The sequence below is a fragment of the Hyperolius riggenbachi genome, chromosome 11 (genome assembly GCF_040937935.1).
Source record: "Hyperolius riggenbachi isolate aHypRig1 chromosome 11, aHypRig1.pri, whole genome shotgun sequence".
Taxonomy (NCBI): Eukaryota; Metazoa; Chordata; class Amphibia; order Anura; family Hyperoliidae; genus Hyperolius; species Hyperolius riggenbachi.
In genome coordinates, this window is record NC_090656.1 from 248,401,955 (window position 1) to 248,418,077 (window position 16,123).

Here is a 16,123-nt window from a genome sequence, read left to right on the forward strand (position 1 = left end):
CAAGCTACAGAAAGGTATGCATCTCTAAGTACTTTGCAGTACTGGTTGGAGTCTTAAAGGCATGCCCATGAGAGGTGCTCAGAGTCCCTCTAATACTTACCAGGGCTGTGGAGTTGGTGCAGAAATCAACAGACTCCGACTCCTCAGTTTATGAAACCTCCGACTCCAGGTACCCAAAATGACTCCGACTCCAGAGCCCTGGTAATCACAGTGACAAAGGTAACACGAAAGTAACATGAATAAAATGTATAACACATTCCAAGACACAAAAGGGTGAGAGAGCCATGCCCTTGCAAGCTTACATTCTTAATGAATAGGGGGGAACAAGAGGTGGGGTAGAGTATACAATAGTCCTGCCTAGAGGCAATGGGTCAGATTTATCAAGAGTGTCTGAGACAAAATATTGGTAGGTTTTTAGAAATCCATGCAGAACTGCCTCAGACATCTTAAGAAATCACTAGATGCAGATTCCTTCTAAAACTGTTGTAAAATAGGAGGGGTCAGGAAGGTCTCTCAGACAGTGCAGTGTGTGAGGGGAATTGCTGTTGCTGAGGTAACCAATACATCTGCTGTATTGATAGCAGCAGGCTCTGAGGAGGAATTCATCAGGGGGGAGGAGCACATCACAAATCATGTCTAGCCTGCACTCTGCAATCATGTCTAGCCTGCAATTTACATCTGTAGAACTGCTATCAAGCACTTCTTAAAGAGACTCCGTAACAAAAATTGCATCCTGTTTTTTTATCATCCTACAAGTTCCAAAAGCTATTCTAATGTGTTCTGGCTTACTGCAGCACTTTCTGCTATCACAGTCTCTGTAATAAATCAATGTATCTTTCCCCTGTCAGACTTGTCGGCCTGTGTCTGGAAGGCTGCCAAGTTGTTCAGTGTTGTGGTTCCGCTATGAACTCCCCCTTCCAGGTCCCTCTATGCACACTGCCTGTGTGTTATTTAGATTAGAGCAGCTTCTCTCTTCTCTCTTATCTTTTACAAGCTGGATAAATCGTCCTCTGAGCTGGCTGGGCTTTCACACACTGAGGAATTACAGACCAGGGCAAAGCTGTTTGCAGGAAGAAACAGCCTGACACTTCAGTGCATGAGAACTGCAGGGGGAAAGAAACACACAAATGATCTCTTGAGATTCAAAAGGAAGGCTGTATACAGCCCGCTTGTGTATGGATGTATTTTCTATGTGTGGACATACTGTACAGCAACCTACTTCCTGTTTTGGTGGCCATTTTGTTTGTTTATAAACAAACTTTTTAAAACTGTTTTTAACCACTTTTAATGCGGCGGGGAGCGGCGAAATTGTGACAGAGGGCAATAGGAGATGTCCCCTAACGCACTGGTATGTTTACTTTTGTGCGATTTTAACAATACAGATTCTCTTTAATCTTCACCAGTTTAGGGATGGATTGGCACTTCTCTTAAATGTAGAGCAGCCCTAGAAATCCACGCTAAACTGCCACTATTATTAGGATTTAAGAATCTTCTTCTTATCATGCAGAACTGTTCTCCCTGCTGGTTAGAACAGATTAAGAAGAAAAAACTGTCGGTAATGCATTGATAAATCTCCCCCAGTGTGTTTTAGGATATCTAGTAGGAGTACAACTTGGCCAGAGGTCAAAGGGGGAGTGGCCTAAGGTATGCTTATGCTTGTTGAAAAAAACGAAGTTTTGAGAGAGCGTTTAGGCCCTACTCACATTGCATTCCAATCGCGTGAGCGATCGCATTGGGCGTTTTTTGACGTGATTTTTTCTTTATTTGCATTTCCCAGCGCTTGGGTGGGCGGTGCATTTTTGTTAAAGGGAACCAGAGACGAAGCACCCTTGTGTATTTTACCATATATATTAGTAAGAACATTACAAAAAACACTTACCATGCTCTCTGTTTCATCCTCACTGCTAAAAGTGTCTGTTATCAGCTGTGATAAGAATCCCGGACTGAGCATTCAGTCTGGCTTTGCTGGGAATAATTATAGCTGAGTCATTATAGCAGAGCCACAAGGGGGCAGGCTTGGGCCTGAAAAGACACCAGAGAAGACAGGCTCAGCTATAATCTTTCCGTAGCAAAGCCAGACTGAGTGCTCAGTCAGGGATTCTTATCAGAGGTGATAACAGGCAGATTAAACAGAGAACAATGAAACAAAGAGCAGATTAGGTGTTTACTGTCATGTTTCCACTGATTTATAAGGTAAAATACAAGAGGGTGCTTCATCGCTTTTGTAAGCGCTTTACCAGAGCAGTTTTTGTAATCCGCTCCCTGACGCAAGTCAGGAAGTGAACTCTTTGACCCGGAAAAGAGTAAATACAATGTATTTATTCCTAAAAATGTGAATGCAATCGCGGCACAAAGCGATTTCGTGAGCGTTTGCGGTTTTCCTATACCTTCCCTTGAGGCAGAGTCGCCCTGAAAATGGTCCAGGCAGCGCTTTTCAGATCGGAAAGCGAACGGAACGCCCCAATCTGAACTAGCGTGTAGGAAAGCATGGTGTAAGCTCTTTCAGGGCGATTTTGAAAAATCGCCAGCGCATGAAAAAAATGAAAAAGCACCTCTAGTGTGAATGAGCCCCTAAAGATATCAAAGGCTGGATAGTGACGGAGGCGCTGTGAAAGGGCATTCCAGAGGAGGGGTGAAGCACGTGCCATGCAATGCTATGCTATGGGTGATTTTTATAAAATCCCATTGCGGAATCGCACACCCATAGCATTACATAAGCAAAAGCTTTTCAAATCACAAGTGCTTAAGAGGAACTGTCGCAAAAATCTTAAGATTTAAAACGCATACAAATAAGAACATTTCTCCCAGAGTAAAATGAGCCATAAATCACTTTTCTCCTGTGTTGCTGTCACTTACAGGAGGTAGTAAGTAGTTACTGACAGGTTTTGGACTAGCCCATCTTCTCATAGGGGGGTTCTCAGGGTTTTCTTTATTTTTAAAAGCACTTAGTGAATGGCAGTTGCTCCGTCCAACTGCTAAAATAGTGAGCTGGGAGGCTGGCCAGCATCTTTGTATAAATCTTTTTCAGGGCGTGTCTTTATAAAGAATAAAGGCCATGCTGAGAATCCCCCATGAAGAGATGGGCTAGTCCAAAACCTGTCGGTAATGTCAGATTTCTACTACCTACTGTAAGTGACAGCAACATAGGAGAAAAGTCATTTATGGCTCATTTTACTCTGGGAGAAACGTACTTCTTATTTGTATGTGTTTTACATTTTAAGATTTTCGCGACACATCCTCTTTAGAAAAAAGCTCTTGTAGTGTAAAGCAGCCATGAAAGGGTTAAAGCGAGCGCGTTGTGTGCTGGAGCGTCTCAGATGGGCGCGAGCTTCGAGTTGCAGCAGAAAGCTCTGTGAATTGAATGCCTGGGGGGGTCCAGCGTTACTTCTGGATGAATTACTAATCAGCAAGAGAATGTATTTTTAGAGTCGGCTAAATGCATATCTGCCAGCCTATTTCAGGGAGGGGATGGCCTTATTTACTTGTGTTATTTATAGAGTGCGTCGCCTTATTATCTCCTCTGTGCGGTTTGTTTTTCAGCGTGTGCTCATAGGGAAGGAGAGGGGAGCAGTGCCGCGATAGACGCGCATCCTCCACTTAATATCGCTTTTTAATGCCGGTCGGATTGGAGGGACAACCTAGTGCACCTTAAGGACGGCCGCCCCTCGCTCGCACCCTTCATGGCTTGCGGTGATGCTCAGTGTCATGTGAAGACGTGGGACAAAGCCACAGTGCGCTTCCCCCCATGCACCGCGTCACCGCAGAGCGCGTGGCCCCTGACCTCACCCTCCCGGCTCTCGCTAATTTAACATGACCCGAAGGCTTGGCGGACTGGGGGAAGGAGAGGAGGCGATTGCTGGTACCCAAGCACCTTCCCAGGGGGGGACATCGTTCCTGTGACTGTATTTAAAGTGACACTTATAATAAAGAGCCATGCCCAAAGTATCGTGTAAGAAAATTTCTCGCTATATTTAGAAATAACGCTGCATCGTGAGCTTAACGATTGAGGATTTTTTAATTAATTTAACAAAGGCACAGAGACGTCCGTACGAGGGACTGATTGAGCTGCGGAGGGTTCTGGCTTGCATGCAAATTCTATGCTAATGAAATAGGGCCCCTCCCTGCTGATTTTGATTGTTCCAATTCCAATTTGCCTTACAGTTAAGTTTTTACCCGTCTTGTCTTGTCACATTGGCCCATGGCTCCCAACTGTCCCTCTTTTGGATTGATCACCCATCAATCACCCCATCACGTCCTGTCACTGCTACCCATCAGATCAGGTCCTAATCTGCCCCCTGCGGGCTTCTGATCACCCGGCCAAACCCTCACCCGCCCCTCCACAGTGACAGAATTTTTTTTTACTGATCACTGCTGGTTCGACTTAATTGTGGCTGAGACCAACCGTTATGCCACACAATACGCAACCGCCAATCCAAGAAGCTACTACGCCCAGCCTTTTCGGTGGAAGCCACTCCAAGTTTCCGAACGTACCATTTTTTGGGGCCTTCTCCTTAACATGGGTCTAGTCAAAAAGAATGTATTGCAGTCTTATTGGTCTACGCACCCAATACATCACATTCCCATGTTCTCTGCTGCCATGTCCAGGTCACGATTTGAGAACATCCTGCGCTTCCTGCACTTCAATGCCAATACAACCTGTCATCTAAATGTGCAGATGCTTCTACCCCTGAACAGTCATTTTGAGACATTTGGTTTCCAGACTACTCCTCACGGTTTTGGGCCCCTAAAATGCCAGGGCAGTATAGGAACCCCACAAGTGACCCCATTTTAGAAAGAAGACACCCCAAGGTATTCCGTTAGTAGTATGGTGAGTTCATAGAAGAATTTATTTTTTTGTCACAAGTGAGTGGAAAATTACACTTTGTGAAAAAAACAATAAAAATTAATTTCCGCTACCTTGTGACAAAAAATAAAATCTTCCATGAACTCACCATCCTCCTAACGGAATACCTTGTGGTGTCTTCTTTCTAAAATGGGGTCACTTGTGGGGTTCCTATAATGCCCTGGCATATTAGGGGCTCTAAACCGTTAGTAGTCTAGAAACCAAATGCCTCAAAATGACCTGTGAAATCCTAAAGGTACTCATTGGACTTTGGGCCCCTTAGCGCAGATAGGGTGCTAAAAAGTGCCACACATGTGGTATCGCCGTACTCGGGAGAAGTAGTATAATGTGTTTTGGGGTGTATTTTTACACATACCCATGCTGGGTGGGAGAAATATCTCTGTAAATGGACAATTGTGTGTAAAAAAATAAAAAATAAAAAAAATTGTCATTTAAAGAGATATTTCTCCCACTCAGTATGGGTATATGTAAAAATACACCCCAAAACACATTATACTACTTCTCCTGAGTACGGCGGTACCACATGTGTAGCACTTTTTTGTACCCTATCTGCGCTAAGGGGCCCAAAGTCCAATGAGTACCTTTAGGAGTTCACAGGTCATTTTGAGACTTTTTGTTTCAAGACTACTCCTCACGGTTTAGGGCCCCTAAAATGCCAGGGTAGTATAGGAACCCCACAAATGACCCCGTTTTAGAAAGAAGATACCTCAAGGTATTCCGTTAGGGGTATGGTGAGTTCATAGAAGATTTTATTCGCCTGATCCGCTCAGCCGTATCCCCTCACCCGCAAACACTACCCCCCCCCCCCCCCCCCCCACTAAACCCCCCTCCCTCCTGGATCAGGCTGCCTACCTTTTTTTTTTTTTTTTTTTTTACCAACCTTGAGCTCTCTTTACAGTGAACCTCCAAGCTAAAAATTGACTCAGCAGCACTGGAAAGGCTTGGTGTTTCTTTAACTGTTTCACAGCATCAGAACTTTTTTTCTCTTATACAAGCCTCATTTTTAGATGCACAGAAAAGCTGGGAGGGGTAATCAGGACACAGGGCAGTTGAAACTGTGTCTCCTGCTCCCTGTCACCTCCTTTTAACCAAAAAGATGACTGCCCCCATGAATCACAGATATTTGCCTGTTCTTTTAAAACAAGGTAGGTAAGAGATTATATTACCTATCTATTCTAATTACCATAAATAATGTAACTTAATGACAGTATGTTTGTTTAGGCTGAAGTTCCCCTTTAAACAATACCAGTTGCCTGGTAGTCCTCCTGATCTCTTTGGCTGCAGTAGTGTCTGAATCACACACCTCAAGCAAGCATGCGGCTAGTCCAGTCACACTTCAGTCAGAGCCCCTGATCTGCTGCATGCTTGTTTCTAGGGCTATGGCTAAAAGCATTAGAGGTAGAAGATCAGCAGTATAGCCAGGTAACTGGTATTGCTTAAAGAGTAACTGTCAGGCTACAGAAGCTAATTTAAACCTCTATTCTCCTGTGTTAAACAGTTTAGAAGGAAGCCCAAAAGCAATTAGTGAAGATAAAAATCTCAGTTACCTTTGATGTGTGCTTATCAGCAAGTCTGTTATTCTTAAGAAGACGCAAGCCGCATACCATACTGCAAAGCATTCTGGGGCTCTCCCCTCGGCTGCTAATGAGACGTTACAGCAGCTTGTAATCGCATAGCACTGATAAATCTCGGGCAGAGTACACTGCAGGAGTCAGCTATTGTTCCTAGCCACATGGCTCATTAATATTCACTGCACACTGTGTTATTTAGTACCAGCTTATCTGTGATCAGGAAGCAGGCAGGACATGACGACACATTTGACAGAAAAACATGGAGCCTGCCATGAGCTGTCAGGAGCATCTATCTCTGCATATACTATATACAAATTCTGTGAAATCCAAACGTGGACAGTGAAATGCATATGTAATGTAAGTACAGCCAATCTTTAGCTACTGATATGTGTTTATTTTCTCTGAGACCTTATACCTAACAGCTCCTCTTTAAGGCCTCTTTCCCACTAAGACGTTGCGTTAGATGCGATGTTAAGGTCGCATAACGTGCCTCCAACGTTGCGTTGCACATGTGAGCTTTGAAGTTGGACGGTATATAGAGCCGCGTTATGCATCTCTTAATGCGTCCATGATGCGTACTTTTTGACGCATACTTTCGGAAGAAAACGGCGCATGCGGCAAAAGACTGTGGAGGCCACGTGATCGGAACACTGCATCACGTGGTCCTGCCAGCCAATAAGCGGCCGCTCCAGGAAGTAAACACTGCAGTGCATATTAATTAGCCATGTGGCTGACCACAATAGCAGACTCTCCCCTCCTCCTCTCCTGCACAAGAAAATTAAAACACATTACTGAGCATGTGCAAACAGTCTAACGCGGCTAAAACTGCATATAGCGCACAACATGCTGCACTTTCATAGAACGTGCAGCGTTACACTGTAACACAACGTGGGCACTGTGAACAGCCCATTGATTTTTCATTACTGTGCGGTGGGCTGCGTTACAGGCTGCTCTAACGTGCGCCTGTAACGTCCCACTGTGAAAGCAGCCTAATTGTAAATAAATATGACAGCCTCCATATTCCTCTTGCTTCAGTTGTCCTTTAAGATGGGGAAAGACAAAAAGGGGAAAGATACTAACAGAAACCTCAACTGCAAAGCCAAAATGTCCAACCCACCAGCCCCAAATCCAAAGGTACTGCATTAATTCCATTTTTGAGATACCGGTACCATTCTTTGCATTGTTCCGTTGTGCACGTAATGCCTGAAACCATCTCTGGAACATTCCCAATACTCAGATCATGGGGGCAGCACAGTGGCGTAGTGGTTAGTGCTCTCACCTTGCAGCGCTGGGTCCCCTGTTCAAATCCCAGCCAGGGCATTATCTGCATGGAGTTTGTATGTTCTCCCCGTGTCTGTGTGGGTTTCCTCCGGGTACTCCGGTTTCCTCCCACATCCCAAAAACATACAGATAAGTTAACTGGCTTCCACATTAATTGGCCCTAGACTACGATAGATAGACATATGACTATGAGAGGGAGTAGATTTTGAGCCCCTCTGAGGACAGTTAGTGACAATACTATATGTACTCTGTACAGCGCTCCGGAAGATGTCAGAGCTATATAAATACTAAATCCTCATCATTCCAGCAGGGCGTTTTTCTTTTCCTGCGTACCAAACCCCTCCGCACTTCCCCGCTGCGCCAGCAGATGGCAGTGCGATTATGCCAGACAAGCCAGCCTGATCCCCTTTTCATTACAATTCCGACAAATAAATTGCGGTTTTTACTGCTCAGCATCTGGCGTCTGATGTGCGAGACCAATATCAGTAAATAAAGCTGCAAATTTGGCACACGGGAAAAAGCGAGGAATGAAAAAAAGCTGGAACCGGAGCACGGTCCAGGTGTGACGGCGTAACCCGTTACAGACCGACTCTTATCGCGAGAGATTGTATTATAGAGGTGTCGCTTTTATTGTGTGTGTTTTCTTTTTCGTTAACTCTATTTACGATTACATAACGGCAGCTAAAATCCCCCCCCCGCAGCTGTTGGCTGGGATCTCAGAGCGGATAAATGTCGGTAGTTTCCTCCGTGTGTATCGTCATAAGATCGGTGACAGAATCGCAATCAGAACTTAACTAAACAAAATTCAGCAATTCATTCTGTTAGGTAATCCCACAACCTTCATCTACAGAGTTGGGAGTGCTTGGATGACTTAAAGGGGAACTGAAGTAAGAGGTATACGGAGGCTGCCATATTTATTTCCTTTTAAGCAATACCAGTTGCCTGGCAGCCCTGCTGGTCTATTTCTCTGCAGTAGTATCTGAATAACACCAGAAACAAGCATGCAGCTAGTCTTGTCAGATGTGACTTTAATGTCTGAAACACCTGATCTGCTGCATGCTTGTTCAGGGGCCATGGCTAATAGTATTAGAGGCAGAGGATCAGCAGGGCTGCCAGGCAACTGGCATTGATTAAAAGGAAATAAACATGGCAGCCTCCATATACCTCTCTCTTCAGCTCCCCTTTAAAGGACAACTGAAGTGAGAAGTATATGGAGGCTGCCATATTTATTTCCTTTTAAGCAATACCAGTTGCCTGGCAGTCCTGCTGATACTCTGCCTCTAATACTTTTAGCCATAGCCCCTGAACAAGCATGCAGCAGATCAGGTGTTTCTGACATTGTCAGCTCTGACAAGATTAGCTGCATCCTTGTTTCTGGTGTGATTCAGACACTACTGCAGCCAAATACAGCAGCTCAGCACCCAGGCAACTGGTATTGTTTAAAAGGAAATACATATGGCAGCCTCCATATTCTTCTCACATCAATTGTCCCTTAATGAATTCAATGAAAATTGGTATGCCAGCAAGAACTATTGGCAGCACAGTGGCATAATATATATATAAATATAAAAAAAATAAAAAAAAAAAAATATATATATATATATATATATATATATATATATCTATCTCGTTCTCTCCCTGTATCGTTAAATCAAAGCGTAGGCTTGTAGAGAATATGACATTAACCCAAATCTTTCCACGTGGGTCTAACGTCAACACTTTAAAGTGGATCTGCAGTGTGTCTTCATCCTGCTTTCATGGAAGCGGGCATAACCAATTCAGATTTTAACTAGGAAATGCTGAATTTAAATACCTAACACGTGTGACAGTGGGATGAGGGAGGAGTTTGGGCCGCTCATACACTCTCTCTCTTGTTTAGTCCCGCCCAGCTGCATCTGACATTTACACAGGAAGCCAGCTTTTCAGATCATCAGGAGCTGCATTCGATTGGTCGGTTTACAAGCTGTGTACATTTGCATAAAACTATCAGCTGAAAATGATTAGCATTTAATTTGACCATCCCTAGTCCTAGATCACCATGGGCCCATTCACAGTAGAGCGATTAGCGGGTGATTCCCGCTACTCTCCGAAGCGCTAGTGCAATATTAACCCTATGGCAGTGATCTCAATGCCGCCAAATGCGGACGTTTCGCGATGGACGGCAATCGCAAAGCTTGTTGCCTGCAGCATTTTCTCGCGATTCAGGAGCGGTCGCGATACAGTGCTTGTAAAAATGCTGATCGCAATCAACGGGAATCGTGAGAGTGTACAGTGATTTTACTGCGCTAATTGCGGTAAAATTACCTGCGCAAAACGGTACCACTAAGCTCTACTGTTTTGCGACTTTAAAGAGAACCAGAGATGAAGCACCCTCTTGTATTTTACCTTATAAATCAGTGTCCTCAAATGTAGTTATGCACCCCAACAGACTCAGGGGCGCCTCTAGCCATTTTGTCACTCCAGACGAGAAAATCTGTGGCACCCCCATGGCGCCCTTCCATGAATATAATCATAATGCAGCTGCTTTTCACTAGGAAATAATCATAATGCGGTAGCGTTTCATCAGAAAATTTGCAATCCGGGCAGTGTTTCACCACAAAATACACGTAATATAAGGCTGCAGAAGTGAGCTTATGGGCTGCGGGCCAGTAAACTGCCGCAAGCCTGTTCACCACCTGGGGACACAACATCTGGTGGGGGGAGGGGGGGTGAACGCGGTCCTCCCCGCACAGCACTGGTCGGCCTGGCACTCTCTACAATGGGTCAGAAGGAGGCACAAAGGGGGACAGAAGGAGTCACAGGGGGACTAAAGGAGGCACACGGGGACAGAAGGAGGTACAAAGGGGCACAGGGGGACAGAGGAAGGCGCAGGGGGGCAGAGGAAGGCACAGGGGGGCAGAGGAAGGCACAGGGGGGCAGAGGAAGGCACAGGGGGGCAGAGGAAGGCACAGGGGGGCAGAGGAAGGCACAGGGGGACAGAGATGGCACAGGGGGACTGAAGAGGCACATAGAGACAGAAGGAGGCACAAAGGGATACAGAAGGAGGCACAGGAGGACAGAAGGAGGCAGAGTGGGACTGAAGGAGGAACAGGGGGGCAGAGGTTGCACAAGGGGACAAATAAAGGCAAAAGAGACATAGGGAGGCACAGGGGGACAGAAGGAGGCACAAAGGGCACAGAAGGAGGCAGAAATGGCACAAAGGATGAAAGAAGGATGCACAAGGCACAGAGGTGTCAGCTGCATGCAACTTACGCTAAGTAGATGCAGCAGAAGCAAGTAATAGAACACCCACAGGGGTGTGGCTTAATTTTGGGTGGGGCTCAATTTGGGGGTAGGGCTTAATCCAACAACATGGCGCCCCCCAGGACCAATGGCACTCCAGGCAATGGCCTGTACTGCCTATGCCTAGAGGCGCCCCTGCCGACAGTTAAGGGTGACGTGCCTGACTGTAAGGATAGCCAATCCCATCAAAAGTCAAAGAAAGCAGTCGACACCGTCTTCAAATGCTCTTAAGATTTATTCAGCTTAGTCATGAAAAACACGACGTTTCGGAGCGCAGCTCCTTTATAAAGTAATACTGTACTTGATAAAGGAGCTGCGCTCCGAAACGTCGTGTTTTTCATGACTAAGCTGAATAAATCTTTGAAGACGGTGCCGACTGCTTTGTTTGACCTTATAAATCAGTGGGAACGTGACAGTAAACACCTAATCTGCTCTTTGTTTCATTGTTCTCTGTTTAATCTGACTGTTATCACCTCTGATAAGAATCCCCGACTGAGCAATCAGTCTAGCTTTGCTACGGAAAGATTATAGCTGAGTCTGTCTTCCCTGGTGTCTTTTCAAGCCCAAGCCTGCCCCCTTGTGGCTCTGCTATAATGACTCAGCTATAATTATTCCCTGCAAAGCCAGACTGAATGCTCAGTCCGGGATTCTTATCACAGCTGATCACAGACAGTTTTAGCAGTGAGGATGAAACAGAGAGCATGGTAAGTGTTTCCTCTAATGTTCTTACTGATATATATGGTAAAATACACAAGGGTGCTTCCTCTCTGGTTCCCTTTAAGTGTGAACGGGCCCTAAATCAGATCTCCTGTGAAGAACTGTGAAAATGTATGTTTAGCGAAACTTGGATAACCCCCAAATCCCCAGTATGCTGTTAAATGTATTGTAGGGCCGGGGGTCACGGCAGTGATTCCTTCAGCGTTTTCCGATCGGCAGAGTGATGCAGCATTGGATCCCTATGACCGTTCCACTTGTAGCGTTGTGATTGCCGAGCTATTTTACCCTGGAGCGATCGCATTCAAAATGGCTGCAGCGCTAAGGCCTCTTTCACAGTGGGACGTTGCGTTTGATGCAACGTTAGTCGCACAACGTTCCCCTAACGCAGCGCACGTAGGTTCTGAAATTGGACGTTATTTTGCACTGCGTTATATGTCTCTTGGTGCGCCGTTTTCATTGCATACTAATGGAATGAAAATGGCGCATGCGTTACATTGAAAAAAAACCTTACTGAGCATGTGCAACACACACAACGCAGCAAATGTATTGCTAAACGCACAGCATGCAGCACCTTCTAAATATTGCTACACGTTACACACAACGCAACGTGTGCTCTGTGAATGTCGCACAGACTTTGCATTGCTGTGCATTAGTCTGCGTTATAACATTTTCTAACGTGTGACTTTAACGTCCCAATGTGAAAAAGGCCTAAATCGCAATTACTCTGGGAATAACGTTTAACCGCTTAAGATTCCAGGACGTAGATTCTACATCTTAATTAGTGCTGCTGCATATTTCAGGACATAGAATCTACGACCTGCATTAAAGAGAACCTGTACTGAGTAAAATTATTTAAAATAAACACATGAGGTAACTTGAAATGAACATTACATAGTTACCTTGCCATCAGTTCCTCTCAGAAGCTCACCATTTTCTTCTTACAGTGATCCCTTCCAGTTCTGACAATATTTTGTCAGAACTGAAATATATCTGTTGCTGTCAGTTATATATCAGTTGCTGTCAGTTATAGCTGAGAGGAGAACTGATGTGTCCATGTTTCCCTATGGCTCAAGTGGGCGATGTTACAGTTTAACTGTGTGCTGACCAGAAAGCTGTTATGGTGTAATGGCCATTTTCAAAATGGAGGACGTCGAATTTTATTGATCACAGTGGACAAATAGGATGCAGGAGAGGAGAAAGAGGTTGAGGAGTAGTCTACATAGGAAATAAGTATGATTTGTGTATGCTTATTTTGACTTTTAATTTTCAGTACAGGTTTTCTTTAAAAGCTGCCGCGCGTGCGGTCCTGTGAATGATTCTTGCTACCCTACAGCAACAATCATGCAATAAAGTTAGAACATTTTTTTTAAAGTGACAGTCCCAATAAAATAAAAAGTGTTTTTTTTTTTTAAATCTCTAGTTAATTTTTTAACCCCAGCCTAGCCTACTAACCCATTTCTAGCCCCTACAATACCTTTACCTGTTTATAAACTATTAACTACTGCAGCCTATAGCAAGCAAATGCGTTCACTAAGGAGAAAGTTTGGGGCACCAATGCTCTACAGATGTAACACTCTGCCGTTGCCTAGCGATGCATCTGTACAGCACTTTGGCCCCCAAACTGTCGCCCTAGCGAATGCTTCTGAGCGCCCCATATCCACAGGCTGGGGATAACCGTCTGTTACATGCCCAATTAGTAATAAAATATGTCATAGGGGGTATTGTTTTAACCGGGAAGGGCCAAACCATTCATTTCGATGTGTTTTATAACTATGGGTCATGTGAAAATTAGGAATGGTGAATTATACCTAATTTTCCCCCATAAAATGACTGAAAAATAAATAGTTTTGGGAGAAAAATATTACCCAAAGAAAGCCTAGATTGTACTGAAAAAAACAAGATGTATATCACTAAGATGGCATAAGTAGTTCAAAAGTTACTGTTGTATCAAAACGACACAGCTAAACGACAACAAAAAACGACAGGAATCTTAAGGGGTAAAAACCGTGGAATGCGAACTGGTTAAAATGGCGGAAATCATAAGCGGATTCCAAAGATCTCCGAATCTGCGGCAACGCGTGTCCGATCGTACTTTGCGTAGGCAGCGAGCGTCTGTGGTCCGTACAGGGGGAGTCGGGACAGCTCCTCTTTACGAGGCTCGTTACTCCTCTTTATTGCGCCATTAAGCGACTAAGAGAGGCTGTAAACAGAGCCAGTCAATGTTCTGTTAGTCCCGTCCCTCCCCCCCCCCCCGGCTGCACTATGGATTAACCATATCACTGCCAGGGCTTGACTTTGCCGGGCAGCCCCTCCCTTTTGTAATCCAGCCATATATCACCCGCATCAGGCATGGATTTTGTGACATCGGTGACTGGAACGAGTCAGTGCGGGCTATTAATCAGCATAAAGGCCACAATACAGGCTGATGTATGGGGCCGGTGTGAGCGGGGAGGGAAGATGGATGGGAGCGGAGAGCACTGTATGAGAGTCTATAGACATGAACCGGCCAATCAGGAGTGTGGAGCAGCCTGCTGGACCTGTCATAGCTGACAAACCTCAATCAGCATGGTGCTGCTTCAATGACAAGTGGATATGTCCCCCACCCAGCCGTAGCTTATGATCGACCAGCCGATACGAACGGCAGGGATTCTGTGTTTCCATGGGAACAAGTAAAAAATAAAATTTCAAATTGGACTTGTGGTTTTTGAGAAAATCGATTTACAAAAATTCAAAGATAAAATGTAAATAACCTGCCAGTGGGCATAGGTGACACAGCGGGGACACTGGAGGGACAGAGGAGATACAGAGGACAGAGATGGCACAGAGGGGGACATTGGAGGCACAGAGGAGGTACAGAGGGCAGAGGTGACACAGAGGGGGACACTGGAGGCACAGAGGAGGTACAGAGGGCAGAGGTGACACAGAGGGGGACACTGGAGGCACAGAGGAGGTACAGAGGGCAGAGGTGACAGAGGGGGACACTGGAGGCACAGAGGAGGTACAGAGGGCAGAGGTGACAGAGGGGGACACTGGAGGCACAGAGGAGGTACAGAGGGCAGAGGTGACACAGAGAGGGACACTGGAGGCACAGAGGAGGTACAGGGGACAGAGGTGACACAGAGGGGGAAACTGGAGGCACGGAGGAGGTACAGGGGACAGAGGTGACACAGAGGGGGACACTGGAGGCACAGAGGAGGTACAGAGGGCAGAGGTGACACAGAGAGGGACACTGGAGGCACAGAGGAGGTACAGGGGACAGAGGTGACACAGAGAGGGACACTGGAGGCACAGAGGAGGTACAGGGGACAGAGATGGCACAGAGGGGGACACTGGAGGCACAGAGGAGGTACAGAGGGCAGAGGTGACACAGAGGGGGACACTGGAGGCACAGAGGAGGTACAGTGGGCAGAGGTGACACAGAGGGGGACACTGGAGGCACAGAGGAGGTACAGAGGGCAGAGGTGACACAGAGGGGGACACTGGAGGCACAGAGGAGGTACAGAGGGCAGAGGTGACACAGAGGGGGACACTGGAGGCACAGAGGAGGTACAGTGGGCAGAGGTGACACAGAGGGGGACACTGGAGGCACAGAGGAGGTACAGAGGGCAGAGGTGACACAGAGGGGGACACTGGAGGCACAGAGGAGGTACAGGGGACAGAGGTGACACAGAGGGGGACACTGGAGGGACAGAGGAGATACAGAGGACAGAGATGGCACAGAGGGGGACATTGGAGGCACAGAGGAGGTACAGAGGGCAGAGGTGACACAGAGGGGGACACTGGAGGCACAGAGGAGGTACAGGCAACAGAGATGGCACATTGTTCCGACATAAGAACAGATTCAGGTTAAGAACGAACCGACAGAGTGAGTGTAATAAGCTGAGGCTGGGAGCACGCTCGTCTGTCGGTCTTCTGCACACCGTGTGTGTCTGTATGTGTGACATGCACATTTTATCACTGAAGCGAATGTAATGGATAGAGATAATGCCTGCAGTGCTTCACTGCTGTCTGGTTTTATCTGCATGGGGGAAACACATTACAGTGTGCACTAGCCAACTGAATAACATTGGTTCTCAGTTTACCTGTGCAGAAAGATGGGGGGGGGGGGGCTTGGTTAATTGGCAGGGAGGGGGCCCCATCAAACATTTTGCAGGGGGGCCCAGTGATTTCTAGTTAAGGTCCGTACACACGCCGGACTGGAGGCAACAACGGGTCTGTCGTCACCTCCCGCTGGGTGGGCGTTCCAACGACAGTCCGGCGAGTGTACAGTCTGTCTGCAGACTGATACGGCTGTTTCTGAGCGATCTGCCCGGCGGATCGCTCAGAAACAGCCGTATCAGTCCGCCGACAGTGCGTACACACGCCGGACTGTCGTTGGAACGCCCACCCAGCGGGAGGTGACGACGGA

General features: G+C 46.3%; 1 protein-coding gene across 1 annotated transcript in view; it reads left to right on the forward strand.

Moving 5' to 3' along the window:
- The window catches only part of PDHX (pyruvate dehydrogenase complex component X), a 234,356-nt gene that overhangs the window by 115,603 nt on the left and 102,630 nt on the right, over nt 1-16,123 (forward strand). The gene's annotated exons all lie outside the window — the stretch shown is intronic.